The 17,097-nt window shown below is 35.1% G+C and overlaps 1 pseudogene; it reads right to left on the reverse strand.

Moving 5' to 3' along the window:
* The window catches only part of LOC133689410 (uncharacterized), a 57,084-nt pseudogene that overhangs the window by 17,610 nt on the left and 22,377 nt on the right, over positions 1 to 17,097 (reverse strand).

The raw sequence follows: 17,097 nt of genomic DNA on the forward strand, positions 1-17,097 counted from the left end.
TGTGTACAAAGTTCTATCTACTCCAATGTTTTGAGTTGCTCAGTAACTAGGGGTATTCATCACAAATGTTTATCTTTACGTCAAACGGCAGCTTGAAATATGAGTATGCAAAGCACTTTAAGTTTGTGACTTTGTGAGTAACCGGGTGCATTCATCACAAATGTTTGTATTCGCGTCAAAAGGGAAGTGACCACTTAAAGAAAAAAAGAATGAATAATATCATAAAAAAAGAAAAAGAAAAAGAAAAGAAAAAAAATATAGATACTTCTCTAGTTTGCTACCTTGTTTGTAGTAGTGAGAAGGGAAGATTACAAGTTGAGTTTTCGCGTGAATTAATTATGTTGGTTGCATGATAAATACGATTGAATTTGGAATTTTGTATGGATGTTTGATTTAGAGAATGTGAGTATGCTTATTTTTCTTTATTTGCTATTGTGTACACTAAGTTAAAGATACCAATGTTTGCATGATAGGTCCTTTAAGTGTGATGAGTCAAGCCTAATTATGTTATTATTATTCTTTTTATTTCAAAGGTTTTATGTTTTGTTTTGCTTGAGGACTAGCAAAATCTAAGTTGGGGGGTGTGATTGTGCATCAAAAGTATCATTAAGTCTCTTATTTTACATATGTATTTATTATTTTTATTTGGGTTTTTTATAATAATTGATGTGCTTTTTAGTAATGAAGTTTCTTTTAATGTCTCGATAGGTTTTTGGAGCTTAAATGAATTATTTCAGAAAATTCAACGTCGGAATTCGGAACAAAGAATTGAAGAGAAATTTAGTTGAAGATTGAAGCAAATCTTGGTTCAAATAAGTGCTCCAAATTTGCCCCAAAAATCAATTCTAGTCCAATTCTAGAAAAGAATATCATATGATCTATTTCAAGCCCAAACATGCCTTATGTTGTAAGCAAACTTCAACCATCAAACACTCAAGGTTTCAATGTCAATCTTAGCCCAAATAATAGGTACATTTGTATCCTTATTTGATGCTTAAATTCAGCCCCAAATCAGCCCCAAATCAGCCCCAAATCACCCTCCAAATCAGCCCAAACACAATCCATGATCCTACATGTTCACACAATAAATAACATTTGATTTATTTGGGTAATTCATTGATCCAAGAGGGCAAGCACATGGATGGAAAGCTGGAGGGGACATTGTGACATTATTTTGGGTCAAAAGAAGAAAGAGACAGCTCATAAAGGAGGAAGAAAAACGTGCACCAAAGTGTTCTCCAAGCTGGCCTGGGTTGATTTTCCAGAACACCTTTCGGTGTTTTGTCCATAACTTTTGACTCAGATGTCCAAATGAGCTGTTCTTTAATGATCTGGAAAGCTAACATAATGGCCTATAAATATGTCTCTAATAGCCATCTCCAGAAGAGGCTTCTAAAAGGGTCGAATTGCTGTCCAAAGTTAGAGTCAGATTTGTGTCCGAATTTTTACTGAAATTGTGTTGTGTTCTTCTTTATAGATTTCGGTTCTTTAGCTTGTAAAACTCATTATTTCAGTTTGATTCAAGTCATTTTATGTTTATTAAAGTGTTATTATATATAATCATGGTTGGCTAATCTTCTTCTTGGATCCAAATCAAGGATGATGGTGGTTGAGGTGAGTTCTTTAAGATATGAATGAATCTTAATGTCTATCTTTTCATTTTCTTCATGAATGTTTATTATTGCAAAGAAATTTTAGAAATCATTTAGGTAATGTTATAATCTTGAATTTTTATGCACAAACCTTAGTTTTGGTATAGAGATTGCTTGGTTCAATGTCTTACTTAATATGAAAATACTTGTTCATTCTTAAGCAATAATCAATCTTCGTCTTTTTAAACTTCATTGTAATATCTTCCGATCTAATATCACCATCGTTGATATTAGGTTGAGTTATCTTATATATGTTGAAGGAATCACCAATACATCACCATTAAAATTGATTTGGACCAAGACTTACTTTTTCTTGTCATTTAAAATCTATTTACACTTTTTCATCTTTGAAAACAAATCCATCAATCATTTTCAACCAAGTTATTGTTAATTTAATTTCTCTTGAGTTTTGTTTTGTTACCTAGCTTAATTTCCAGATCTAGCTCTCTGTGGATATGACCTCGATCTTACCGAGTTAATTGCTACATCGCACACTCGTGCACTTGCGAGTTAAAACAAGCCGAACATAAAAAGCGGTCAAGCAATTTTGGCGCCGTTGCCGGGGAGCTAGCAAGCAAAGGTAACAAATTTCTATTTGATTATTGGAAAACAAAAAAAAAATACATAAAAATAAAAAATCAAATGGCTGGTTTTACCGCCTAAAAAAAATAAAATTTGACCTCAACTTTTCGGATATTGGACTGTGGACTGGACTATTAATTGTTGGATTTTTGTTGGTTCAACCATTTTTCTTTTATTGTCTATTCTAATTAGTTTATAATATTGATTGTTTATATTATAAGGCTGGTTGTACCGCCTCTTGTTTATTTTATTTTATTTTGTTGTTTATTGTTGTTATTTTTCTTATATTTATTGTCTGAAGTGCTTGCTCGGTACTACCGCCTTTTGTTTATTTTATTTTATTTTGTTGTTTATTGTTGTTATTTTTCTTATATTTATTGTTTGAAGTGCTTGGCCGGTATTACCGCCTTTTATTTTATTTTATTTTATTTTGTTGTTTATTGTTGTTATTTTTCTTATATTTATTGTCTGAAGTGCTTGGCTGGTACTACCGCCTTTTGTTCATTTTATTTTATTTTGTTGTTTATTGTTGTTATTTTTCTTATATTTATTGTCTGAAGTGCTTGCTCGGTACTACCGCCTTTTGTTTATTTTATTTTATTTTGTTGTTTATTGTTGTTATTTTTCTTATATTTATTGTTTGAAGTGCTTGGCCGGTATTACCGCCTTTTATTCATGCTTGTTATAATTATCTTTTAATGTTTATTGTTGTTACTATTGCTTATTAGTTAGAGAGTGAATTTCTTAATTTGTTGTATTTTTATTTTTGAGCTATTACTTTATCTTTTACGTTTCATTTACTTTTATTTGCAATCTTTTTTTTTCTTTTTCTTTTTCTTTTCCTTTCCTTTCGTATTCATATAATTGTTATATTATTGTTTTTTTTATCATGGCTAATGTTGAAGATGTAGAGGGTGAAGGGAGTGTTCAAGGTAATGGACCTCCACAATTCAATGATCAACCTAATTTTCGAACTCTTAGAGAGTATCTTCACCCGGCTAGACAAAGTACACCTTCGTGTATTATCTTACCTCTTAACCAACAAGCTTTCAATTTGAAACCGGGCATGATTCAACTTCTTCCCACATTTCACGGTATGGATTCTGAAAATCCATACATACACATTAAGGACTTTGAAGAGGTATGTAATACTTTTATTGATAGAACATGCACCGAGGAAACTATTCGTCTTAAATTGTTCCCATTCTCTCTAAAGGATAAAGCCAAGCTTTGGCTAAACTCCTTGCGTCCTAGGTCTATAGGTACATGGAGAGAAATGCAAGCTGAATTTTTGAAAAAATACTTCCCCACTCATAGGACGGCAGCCTTACAACGTCAAATGATGAATTTTTCTTGTAGTCCAAATGAGTCATTTCACCAAGCTTGGGAAAGGTTCAAAGACTTGTTAAATGCATGCCCCCACCATGGTTTTGAGATGTGGAGGTTAGTGAGTTTCTTCTACGACTCTCTTACCGCAGATTTTAAAAAGCTAGTGTCAACCATGTGTAATGGTGAGTTTTATGACAAACAACCAAGTGAAGCCTTTGATTTCTTTGATCAATTGGCTGAAAACACAAAGCAATGAGAGACTTCTCTCCCACTTCATGTTGAGTCTAGAAACACCATTTCTCATTCAAGTGGGAAGTTCCAATTGAAAGAGACTGATGACCTCAATGCTAGATTAGCCTCATTGGCTAGGAAAGTAGAGTCTCTTGAGATTAAAAAAGTGCATGTCATGAGTGAACAACAAGAGGAAAGTTGTGTTGTTTGTGAGAGCAAAGGGCATAGGACAACTGAGTGTCCTACCATTCCAGCCTTCAAGGAAGTGCTATATGGCCAAACTTCTGATTCAAGTAATGCTAGAAAGCCATTTTCAAACCAAGTAGGCAATCCCTACTCTGAGACCTACAATCCTGGATGGAGGAACCACCCAAATTTTGGATGGAGAAATGAGGGCCCTTCAGTACCTCAAACATTTCAACCTCCACCCCAACCATTTCATGCTCCCACACATAACACATACCAACCACCTCATAAGAGATCCCTAGAGGATACTCTTCAACAATTCATACAAACACAAGGAGGAATCAACAACCAAGCTTACAAATTTCAAGACCAGACCAATAGGACCTTAGATGACATTCGAAGTCAACTAACCAAGTTGACTCAATCACTAAGCATTCAAGAGAAGGGAAAGATCCCAGCTCAACCAATGCCAAATCCTAGAGGTCAGGTACACATGAGTGAATCCTCATCTAGTGAACCTTCAAACCATGAACAAGTCCAAGCCATCACTACCCTAAGAAGTGGAAAGATTGTTGACAAAGCTATAGGTTTTGGGATTCCTAGAAGTATTGTGGAGGAGGAATCTAGGGAAAGTGAAGAGGAAATCAAAACACAAGTGACAAATGAGAGCTTGAGTGACAAAGAAGGTGAGATAAATGAGAAAGAGATGAGTGAGAAAGGAGATGATTCAAGCAAAATTGGAGTCAAAGTGAGTGATTTAGAATTTGTTCCTAGAGCACCATTTCCACAAAGGTTAGGGAAACCTAAACATGATCTTATGAACTCAGAAATCTATGAATTGTTCAAACAAGTGAAAGTCAACATTCCACTCCTTGATGCAATTAAACAAGTCCCATCTTATGCAAAGTTCCTCAAGGACTTATGCACAGTCAAAAGGAGATTGAATGTGAAAGAAAGAGCCTTTCTAACTGAACATGCTAGTGCCATCATCCAGTTTAAGACCCCTCCCAAATACAAAGATCCTGGTTGTCCTACCATTTCATGCATTATTGGAAATCATAAGATAGACCAAGCTTTGTTGGATTTAGGAGCAAGTGTGAATTTGATACCCTACACTGTTTACGAACAATTAGGTTTAGGAGAAATCAAGCCTACTCGAATCACCCTTCAATTAGCTGATAGGTCAATCAAGATTCCCAGGGGTATTGTTGAGGATGTGTTGGTCCAAGTAGATAAATTCTACTTTCCTGTTGATTTTGTAGTGTTAGACACCGCACCAATTCAAGGTTCTAATGCTCCCATCCCAGTCATCTTAGGTAGACCTTTCCTAGCTACATCCAATGCTTTAATCAACTGTAGGAATGGGGTGATGAAATTGTCTTTTGGGAACATGACTGTGGAGATGAACATATTCAATGTCTCTAAACAAATTGGTGAACATGAGGACATTAGAGAGGTAGATTTGATCCAAACAGTTTGTCAAGAACACTTTGAGAGAGAGTGGATCAAGGATCCATTGGAGAGAACTTTAATTCATGATGAAAGATTTTATTCTTTGGAATGTGTTGATGAGGAAGTAAGAGAACTCGAGACTTATCTAGATCCAATGCCTCTTATGTCAATAGGTCAATGGACCCCATCGTTTGAGCCTTTGATTTCACCCCAAGTGAAAGCTGAGGCATCTCTTGTCCAACCTTATAAACCAGAAAGGAAGCCTTTACCGAGTGATCTTAAGTATGCATTTCTAGGGGAAGATGAATCATATCCTATTGTGATTTCATCAAAACTTAGCATAGAGCAGGAACAAGAACTTTTGAGAGTGGTGAGAAAACACAAAAAAGCAATTGGGTGGACTATTACTGACTTGAAAGGAATTAGCCCTCTTTTATGTACACATAGAATCTATCTTGAAGAAGAGGCTAAAACTGTGAGGCAAATGCAAAGACGATTGAACCCAAACATGAAGGAAGTAGTAAGATGTGAAGTGCTTAAGCTACTTGATGCGGGTATCATTTACCCCATTGCAAACTCAAAATGGGTTAGTCCAACCCAAGTTGTCCCAAAAAAATCTGGAGTCACGGTAGTGAAAAATGAAAATAATGAGCTAGTACCAACTAGAATCCAAACTGGATGGCGTATGTGCATTGATTATCGTAAGTTGAACATGGTGACTAGGAAGGACCATTTTCCACTTCCATTTTTAGACCAAGTGCTTGAAAGAGTAGCCGGAAGAGCTTTCTATTGTTTTCTTGATGGATACTCAGGTTACAACCAAATTGAGGTTTCTTTAGAAGACCAAGAAAAAACCACTTTCACTTGTCCTTTTGGTACCTATGCTTATAGAAGAATGCCTTTTGGCTTGTGTAATGCACCAGCCACTTTTCAAAGGTGTATGATGAGTATCTTTAGTGACATGGTGGAAAATTTTTTGGAAGTTTTCATGGATGATTTTTCAGTTTACGGGGATTCTTATGAGTTGTGTCTAATGCATTTAGAAAAAGTTCTTGAAAGGTGTGAAGAGAGCAATCTTGTACTCAATTGGGAGAAGTGTCATTTTATGGTGACACATGGCATTGTCTTAGGTCACATTGTCTCTTCAAAAGGGATAGAGGTAGATAAGTCAAAGGTTGAAGTCATTCAAAAATTACCTACCCCTAGGACTGTGAAAGATGTGAGATCCTTTTTAGGACACGCTGGTTTCTACCGAAGATTCATTCATTCTTTTAGTACCATTGCCAAACCATTGTGTAACTTGTTGTCACAAGATGTTCAATTTGATTGGACATCAAAATGTCAAGAAGCTTTTGAAAAGCTTAAAGGGTTGTTGACCACTTCACCAATCATGCAAGCTCCTGATTGGTCTTTACCATTTGAACTGATGTGTGATGCTAGTGATTTTGCGGTAGGGGCTGTTTTAGGACAAAGAAAAGATAAGAAGCCTCATGTCATTTATTATGCTAGCAAGACTTTGAATGATGCTCAATTGAATTACACTACAACTGAAAAAGAACTTTTAGCTGTAGTATTTGCATTGGACAAGTTTAGGTCTTATTTGGTTGGATCTCTTGTTATTGTTTTCACTGATCATGCAGCATTGAAATACTTGCTCACAAAACAAGACGCCAAGCCACGTTTGATTCGATGGATCCTCCTACTCCAAGAGTTTAACCTTGAAATTCGAGATAAAAAGGGAGTAGAGAATGTAGTGGCTGATCATTTGTCCCGTCTTTCAAGCTATGAGACCACAATTGATAAATCTCCAATAAATGAATTCTTTGCTGATGAAAATTTATTTTGTGCAGGTACTGTTTCCTACATTGGCTCTCCATGGTATGCTGACATAGCAAATTACCTAGCCACAAGTCAGATTCCTTCTCATTGGTCTAAACTTGACAAACAAAAATTCTTGCGCAACGTGCGTACCTTTTTTTGGGATGACCCCTACCTATTTAAATACTGCCCTGACCAAATTGTTAGGCGGTGCATCCCTGATCATGAAATTCCAAGTGTCATTAATTTTTGTCATGCATTAGCCTGTGGTGGGCATTTCTCTTCCAAGAAAACCACTGCCAAGATCTTGCAGTGTGGTTTTTATTGGCCCACCATGTTCAAAGATGTCCATGCCTTCTGTGTTGCATGTGACCGATGCCAACGACTAGGTAACCTTACTAGGCGTAACATGATGCCCCTAAACCCCATTCTTGTTTTGGAAATATTTGATTGTTGGGGGATTGATTTCATGGGACCTTTTCCAAGTTCATTTGGTTACCAATTCATCCTTGTAGCTGTTGATTATGTGTCTAAATGGGTGGAGGCCATTGCATCTCGAACTAATGACCATCGAGTTGTGGTCAAATTCTTGAAAGAAAACATTTTCTCTCGTTTTGGCATGCCCCGGGCTATGATTAGTGATGGGGGTAAGCATTTTTGTAACAAGCCTGTTGGGATTTTGATGAGAAAATATGGTGTAATTCACAAGGTCAGTACCCCCTATCATCCACAAACTAGTGCCCAAGCTGAGTTGGCAAATAGGGAGATCAAGAACATTCTAGAGAAAACAGTCAATCCAAACCGTAAAGATTGGTCCCTACGACTAGTTGATGCTTTGTGGGCATATCGCACTGCTTACAAGACCTCTTTAGGAATGTCTCCTTATAGGCTAGTTTATGGAAAGCCTTGTCATCTCCCTGTTGAGATTGAACACCGTGCATATTGGGCCATCCGGCAATTCAATGACAATGAAAATGAGGTTGGCAAAAATAGAAAGCTTCAATTGGATGAATTAGAGGAGCTGAGAAATGATGCATTTGAAAATGCAAAAATTTCAAAACATAAGATGAAAGCCTTGCATGATAAACATATTCTTAGAAAATCCTTTCATGTTGGTCAAAAGGTTCTCTTGTATAATTCACGATTACATCTTTTTCCTGGGAAGTTGAGGACAAAATGGATTGGTCCATTTGTGATTAAATCCATATCTGAGCATGGTGCATTTGAGGTAGAAAATCCTAAGAATGAAAATGTTTTCAAAGTAAATGGTCATCGATTGAAACCTTATCTTGAAAACTTTGTGGCTGAAGTTGAGACATTGGATCTTGAAGATCCAATACCATTGTAGTATCAGAAGTAATGAGTTTTTATTTTTATTTTTTTCATTTTTATTTTTATTTTTTTTCTCTTTCTTCCATCTCTTATATTTTCTTGTTCATGCATTAGGGACAATGCATTATTTTAAGTTGGGGGGTGTGAGGTTCTTTATTTTCAAAAAAAAAAAAAAAAAAAAAAAAACATCAATGTTTTCTTTTAGTTGTGATATGCAGGTAAAAAAAAAAATCAAGCAAGAAGTCAGCTCATGTCCAATTCAATCAGACGTTCATCCTTGAGAACAAAAGGGGAGTAACAGTTTTCTAATCTTTATACTTTTCTTCTCTTTCTTTTTTATATTGAGGATAATGAAAAACTTAATTTTAGATATTTGATTATGTTGAATGCTTGAGATAACCATGCTTGTTAAAAAAAAAAAACTTGCATTCGTATGTGAATGAGACTTGTTTAAGATCAACATTACATTTTTGGATTCATTATTGTGTTGAACATTGCATGCTTTAATTTGGGATAGATAATATCTTATAAAGCAAGATATAGCATACTTTTTTCTTAAGATTATTGAAGTACATCTTTCCTTGTAAAAGTTGTGTGAGTTGTGTGATTATGCATGAAAGATGAGTGTGATGCTTTACTTGTGATCATCCCTTTTCATCTAGTCCTAAACAAGGTTTAAGTAAATAGAGTAATCATTATTACACAAATGTGTACAAAGTTCTATCTACTCCAATGTTTTGAGTTGCTCAGTAACTAGGGGTATTCATCACAAATGTTTATCTTTACGTCAAACGGCAGCTTGAAATATGAGTATGCAAAGCACTTTAAGTTTGTGACTTTGTGAGTAACCGGGTGCATTCATCACAAATGTTTGTATTCGCGTCAAAAGGGAAGTGACCACTTAAAGAAAAAAAGAATGAATAATATCATAAAAAAAGAAAAAGAAAAAGAAAAGAAAAAAAATATAGATACTTCTCTAGTTTGCTACCTTGTTTGTAGTAGTGAGAAGGGAAGATTACAAGTTGAGTTTTCGCGTGAATTAATTATGTTGGTTGCATGATAAATACGATTGAATTTGGAATTTTGTATGGATGTTTGATTTAGAGAATGTGAGTATGCTTATTTTTCTTTATTTGCTATTGTGTACACTAAGTTAAAGATACCAATGTTTGCATGATAGGTCCTTTAAGTGTGATGAGTCAAGCCTAATTATGTTATTATTATTCTTTTTATTTCAAAGGTTTTATGTTTTGTTTTGCTTGAGGACTAGCAAAATCTAAGTTGGGGGGTGTGATTGTGCATCAAAAGTATCATTAAGTCTCTTATTTTACATATGTATTTATTATTTTTATTTGGGTTTTTTATAATAATTGATGTGCTTTTTAGTAATGAAGTTTCTTTTAATGTCTCGATAGGTTTTTGGAGCTTAAATGAATTATTTCAGAAAATTCAACGTCGGAATTCGGAACAAAGAATTGAAGAGAAATTTAGTTGAAGATTGAAGCAAATCTTGGTTCAAATAAGTGCTCCAAATTTGCCCCAAAAATCAATTCTAGTCCAATTCTAGAAAAGAATATCATATGATCTATTTCAAGCCCAAACATGCCTTATGTTGTAAGCAAACTTCAACCATCAAACACTCAAGGTTTCAATGTCAATCTTAGCCCAAATAATAGGTACATTTGTATCCTTATTTGATGCTTAAATTCAGCCCCAAATCAGCCCCAAATCAGCCCCAAATCACCCTCCAAATCAGCCCAAACACAATCCATGATCCTACATGTTCACACAATAAATAACATTTGATTTATTTGGGTAATTCATTGATCCAAGAGGGCAAGCACATGGATGGAAAGCTGGAGGGGACATTGTGACATTATTTTGGGTCAAAAGAAGAAAGAGACAGCTCATAAAGGAGGAAGAAAAACGTGCACCAAAGTGTTCTCCAAGCTGGCCTGGGTTGATTTTCCAGAACACCTTTCGGTGTTTTGTCCATAACTTTTGACTCAGATGTCCAAATGAGCTGTTCTTTAATGATCTGGAAAGCTAACATAATGGCCTATAAATATGTCTCTAATAGCCATCTCCAGAAGAGGCTTCTAAAAGGGTCGAATTGCTGTCCAAAGTTAGAGTCAGATTTGTGTCCGAATTTTTACTGAAATTGTGTTGTGTTCTTCTTTATAGATTTCGGTTCTTTAGCTTGTAAAACTCATTATTTCAGTTTGATTCAAGTCATTTTATGTTTATTAAAGTGTTATTATATATAATCATGGTTGGCTAATCTTCTTCTTGGATCCAAATCAAGGATGATGGTGGTTGAGGTGAGTTCTTTAAGATATGAATGAATCTTAATGTCTATCTTTTCATTTTCTTCATGAATGTTTATTATTGCAAAGAAATTTTAGAAATCATTTAGGTAATGTTATAATCTTGAATTTTTATGCACAAACCTTAGTTTTGGTATAGAGATTGCTTGGTTCAATGTCTTACTTAATATGAAAATACTTGTTCATTCTTAAGCAATAATCAATCTTCGTCTTTTTAAACTTCATTGTAATATCTTCCGATCTAATATCACCATCGTTGATATTAGGTTGAGTTATCTTATATATGTTGAAGGAATCACCAATACATCACCATTAAAATTGATTTGGACCAAGACTTACTTTTTCTTGTCATTTAAAATCTATTTACACTTTTTCATCTTTGAAAACAAATCCATCAATCATTTTCAACCAAGTTATTGTTAATTTAATTTCTCTTGAGTTTTGTTTTGTTACCTAGCTTAATTTCCAGATCTAGCTCTCTGTGGATATGACCTCGATCTTACCGAGTTAATTGCTACATCGCACACTCGTGCACTTGCGAGTTAAAACAAGCCGAACATAAAAAGCGGTCAAGCAATCCACATCATCATGTTCTTCGGTTTCTAGGCTACCAAAAACCTCCCTTATGGCCTATGAACTCATCCTTGAAACCACCATTACCAAAATCATCAACATTGATGAGGATCAGCCTAACACTAAGTTTAATCATGTCAAAATATATGGAGCAAGATGGACTTAGAGGAGCTTAGGATGCCAAGGAAGCATGAAGAACAACCTTTAATTCATTTAATACAAGTCCAATAAAGGTCAATTTGCATGGATTAAAGGGTTGCCAGATCTGATTTCATAAGCTAGGAAGGAAACCAAATTAACCTGTATAAAGGAGGGAGATTTTCTTCATTAATTGTCCATACAAAATAAGAAAACCAAGCACAACAAGGCCAGAAGACTTCAGAATGAATTCCACATTTAGATCAGATTTCCTAGTTTATTTGGGACTTCGTAGGGTTGACAAATCTTGAACGAACTGTATCTGACTAATAAAAAATTAACTAGTTTCATGGTGTCATTCTACTTCATTACAATAGTGTTGGTGCCTTGAGACAGGTTTTCATTGTGTCACACTCCTATCACACCTATTTCTGCTTTCCGAGATTAGATCTTAATCTTGATTTTGGGTTGTGTGACCATGTGATCACGAGGTATTTGTACTAGCTTCATTACCACTTTTCTCCACCTTTTCAAGTTTGTCACACACGTTCTCCGTCACAAAATTCACCCTCTCCATCATCTTCATCAAGGCTTGAATTTGGAACTTTACATCACCCTCAAGAGGGGGTGGTGTGTTAATCTGATTTGACATTATTATACTTGTAAAAAGTGGTTAGTGGTATAAAAACAACTTTCCTCATGCCGCGCATGTTTCACTCAAAATTAGGTTTTTCACTCTAATAAACTCACTACGCAAATCACTTTCTTTTGGTTCTTTCAAAACTGAAAATCCAACCAATAAAAGTCAGAGGCTTTTACAATGCATTCAATTTATGAATAAATAAATATATTGAAAACAAGCAAAACAAAACTAAGATTATGATTTTGCTAGTAATGCAAATTCGTACGCATTGTGAACAAAATGAAGATGCGAAATAAAACAGAAATGAAAATTAATGAAGACACTTATTTGACACCTAAATAACCTCAAATATAACTTAAACAAACTGATTTTCTCAGAACAAACAAAAGATGTTATGTTTTAGAACTTGATGTAATTCTGGCCTGTTACGTAATTTTAAAGCACCATAATTCAAACTAAGACCTAACAATATCAAAATGCTCTCAAATTAAATATGTAGTATCCTGATTCCCAAAACACTACAGAGCTCAGTTTATAGGTCATTAACTTATGTCTAGATATAAAAACCCATGTATGATTAGTTTGTAGTAGATTTAAACCCTAAATTGAAACCTTAAGAAAATAATATTGAAATAAGCCCAAAATTAATATATAGTGCGATCTCACCCCAAGTAATAAACATATGAAATTTAAATTAATTCTGAGGTGGTTTGCTTAAGGTTCTCTAAGAGTTGTTTTTTAACGGCAGAATTGCAACAAGCTTTGAATAACTTTTTTTTTTTACTTTTATGCTACTGATATGTTAGAGACAATAACAAAATAAAATACTGATTTTTTTTCATTTTTTTACTATCCTGCAGACACAAAGAAGAAGAAGATTGATGCAAATATCGAAAACTTAATGAAACACTAGTAAAACAAAAATTTCGAAAGATATGATATGTTCTCGGAACCAGGTTCTGATACCAACTGATGTGAATCTCGTCAAAACATGGTCACACATCCCACAATTAAGATTGAGATTTGATCCTTACTTTATGTTTTCATGCATCATGATATTCATTATCCTTACTTTATGTTCAAAGAAACTCTTATTTTGTTGCGAACCTTGTGATCAAGTGGTCACGCAACTCACACGTAAAGACACCAATTCCCAGAAAGCCAAGTAAATCAAGTTTGATAGGAGTGTGACACAAAGATAATTTACACCTAGGCACTAACACTATTGAAAACAGAGACCCCCACCCAACGAATATTGATTCACGAACGAGAAGTATAAGGATGATGCCACGAAGACAGTTGTTATTTGATAAGTTTTCAGTCCTTTAGAGAACTAAGAAAGGGAGATTATCCCACCAACACACAACAAGTGCGGCAAAGAAGTTTATTGATTTGAAATTGCGTAACCTTACATGTTTGGTTATGCCTTTACTTATACTGACTCAAGACTTAAAGAAACCCTAATGGACCTCCCTTAGGTGGACTTATATGAAACCTACTTACAGTTGACCCAAATAAGTAATAATAACCCAAAAACTAAGAAGAAAATAATAAAAATCCGAAATTACCATTATAAATATGCTAGAATCAGATTTGTCACCCTTAAGAAGTCCTAAATAATCTAGGAAAAATCTGATTTGGAAAATTTGTGTTGCTACCCCCTTTGATGTCCTTGATTAACTTGGATTTCCTTATTTAACTTTGACAAATAAGAAAACAAATTTTCTCCTTTGTTGTTGATTTAATTACTTTCTTTTCTAAGTTAGGAAAAACATTACATAGTCCTCCTCTCTTTAGGAATAAGATATGACCAACTTTCTTACTTAATTAGGAGAATAAATTGCCAACTTTTTATCCTTGTAGCATTTGGAAAAAACACAAGCCTAACAAGGCTATTATTGGGCCAAACACATCAACCCCTTGTTCCACACAAATTGGGTTTTTCTTGGACCTGAACTAGATGAATTAAAGGTTGTCCTTCATGCTTCTTAAATGTCCCAAGCCCCTGTAGGTCCATTTTACTCTATATGTTCTGAACAAGCCCATTCAATGCTTTTTTAAGCTTCTTGCTCTAGCACTCTTGATTGGCCCAATTGGCACCTCCAATGGGTTGTTGGCATGATTACGCTTGGTGTTGAGCTGATCCACATCATCCCCTCTCTCTTCAAAAGGATTTCGTTCTCGAATCATTACCTACATCAAACAGAGTAAGATCATAAACATTAAAGTTAGCACTAACACCATACTCACCTGGCACATCAACTTTATAAGCCTTGTCATTGATCCTCTCAAGGATCTGAAATGGCCCATCTCCTCGTGGTTGTAGCTTTGATTTCCTATAGGCTGGAAATCTCTCCTTGCGCATATGCACCCAAACCCAATCGCCGGGCTGAAAGACAACATATTTGCGCCCCTTATTGGCTTTAGTCGCATACACACGATTCCTCTTTTCAATGTGTTGCCACACACTCTCATAGAGTGTCTTCACCACTTGTGCTTTACAATTACCATCCAAACTAACCCTTTCATTAATAGGCAAAGGAATCAAATTCATTGGAGTTAAAAGGTTAAATCCATACACAATTTCAAATGGTGAAAATTCAGTAGTAGAGTGCACACTACGATTATATGCAAACTCTATAAATGGCAAACAAACTTCCCAATTCTTTAAGTTCTTTTGAATGACAGCATGCAGAAGTTGTGTTAAGGTCATATTAACTACTTCAGTTTGTCCATCTGTTTGGGGGTGACAAGTAGTTGAAAACAACAGTTTAGTACCTAATTTTCCCCATAACACCTTCCAAAAATAGCTAAGAAACTTAAGATCTCTATCAGAAACAATGCTCTTAAGGACCCCGTGAAGGTGTATTATCTCCTTAAAGAAAAAATCAGCAATGTTAGTGGTGTCATCGGTTTTATGACGTGGAAGAAAGTGTACCATCTTTGAAAACCTATTAACAACTACAAAAATTAAATCCCAACCCCATTTTGACCTAGGTAAACCTAAGAAGAAATCCATCGTAATGTCTACCCATAGTTTCTTAAGTACAGGCAAAGGGATATACAAGTCATGTGGTTGAGTCCTAGTGTAAATCCCAAGAAAAACCAAGGCTGGATTAAATTAAAGAAGATAAACTAAACTAAAAAGAAGTGGGGGCAAGAACCAATACACTTAAAGAAAATGGGGCCTAAATGCAAATAAGAATAATTATAGAGCATAAATACTCCTATTCTCACCAAAAACAGATCTGCAGCTACGTAAAGAAAGAAAAGAGGGAGTTTTTATATCTATTTTTAGAAATCAAAAGAGAAACACCAAAATTTCAAGAACCCATCCCAGATTGAGGGTTATAGGTAAAATAAACCTTGGTGGGAAAGGGATTAACAAGAAAAAAATTGAACAAGAAGAGAAGAGGGGAGGGTCGGCTGTCATTAGAAAGAAAAGGTGGGATCGAAGCCTTGATTCACACCAGGTACAGTGTATCATGTATGGCAAGAACGGAATGCAAGGATCTTTGCTGGAATGTCTAGAACTTCGAATTTGGTCTTTAATCAAATTGAATGTATCATTTGTGATAAGCTTGATTTGATGAGGAATGTCGTACCAACAAATGAAAACAAAAGGATCCAACGAGCTTGGAGGTGAATACCATAGATTCTTAATTTGTTAGTTAGCTGGTTGTATTGGTTTCCCTAACGAATCTAGTGAGGTTTCAGTTTTATGGTCGGTGGCTAGCCTGTAGCCATTTGTTGTTTTATGTTTCTGTTATCATTGTAAATCTGGGGTATGCCCCTTATAATGTTTGTATCTTCTTCTTTTAATAAATACGTCAACTTACCAAAAAAAAAAAGATTCGCACCAGGTAAGATATTCTAAACCTGGTCTTATGAGTCATTTCAAGTCGATTATAAATTGATGCCTGGATGTTAATTTATATATTGAGTTCTTAGACTTGAATTGAGGAAAAAGCATGAGTTGTTAAAGTAAAGAACTTCATGTGTTGTGTGTAAATGGAAAGGTTGATGAATCTAGACAGTTTCATCTCTTGACCTTCAAAGAGATTTTGGGTAGGAGAATGAAGGAATTAGGATCAAGTTCCTTCATAGAAATTGTAGTTTTGGATGTTTACTAAGTAATGAAATTGGTCTTGCTCAATTTGGATTCATAGAACTCCAGTCATGGGTCACCAACCGAGACTGGGTCATGCCAGACCCTATAAGGTAGTAGGTCTGGTTCATTGATGAGCAATTTTGACTGTCTTATAGGCATAGCTGGGTTCTTCCTAAAACAAAAAACTTGTAGCCTCATGTCTTACCTTTCCAACGCCACTAATTTTGCTTGAATTGGAGTTCTATAACTCTAGATATAGTTAAAAATCTAAGGAGAGGTCAGACAGTAACAATTCAAAAACAAGACAGTAACAGTTCGATGTCTAGAAAGTAACAGTTGGACAGTAACAGTTCAATATCTAGATAGTAACGGTTCAAAAACAAGACAGTAATAGTTCAATGTCTAGGCAGTAACAGTTCAATGTCTAGACAGTAACGGTTCAAAAACAAGACAGTAACAGTTCAAAAATGGACGGTAACAGTCCAAGTGTTTATTGATGAGTGATGTTGACTATCTTAGAGGCAGAACTGGGTTCTTCCCAAAACATAGAACTTGTAGCCTCATGTCTTACCTTTCCAACGCCACAAATTTCGATTGAATCGGAGTTCTATAACTCCAAATATAGTTAAAAATCTGAGGAGAGGTCAGACAGTAACAATTCAAAAATGGACAGTAACAGTTGGACAGTAACGGTCCAAGTGTTTGTTGATGAGCGATTTTGAC

Source organism: Populus nigra, chromosome 3 (genome assembly GCF_951802175.1).
Source record: "Populus nigra chromosome 3, ddPopNigr1.1, whole genome shotgun sequence".
NCBI lineage: Eukaryota > Viridiplantae > Streptophyta > Magnoliopsida > Malpighiales > Salicaceae > Populus > Populus nigra.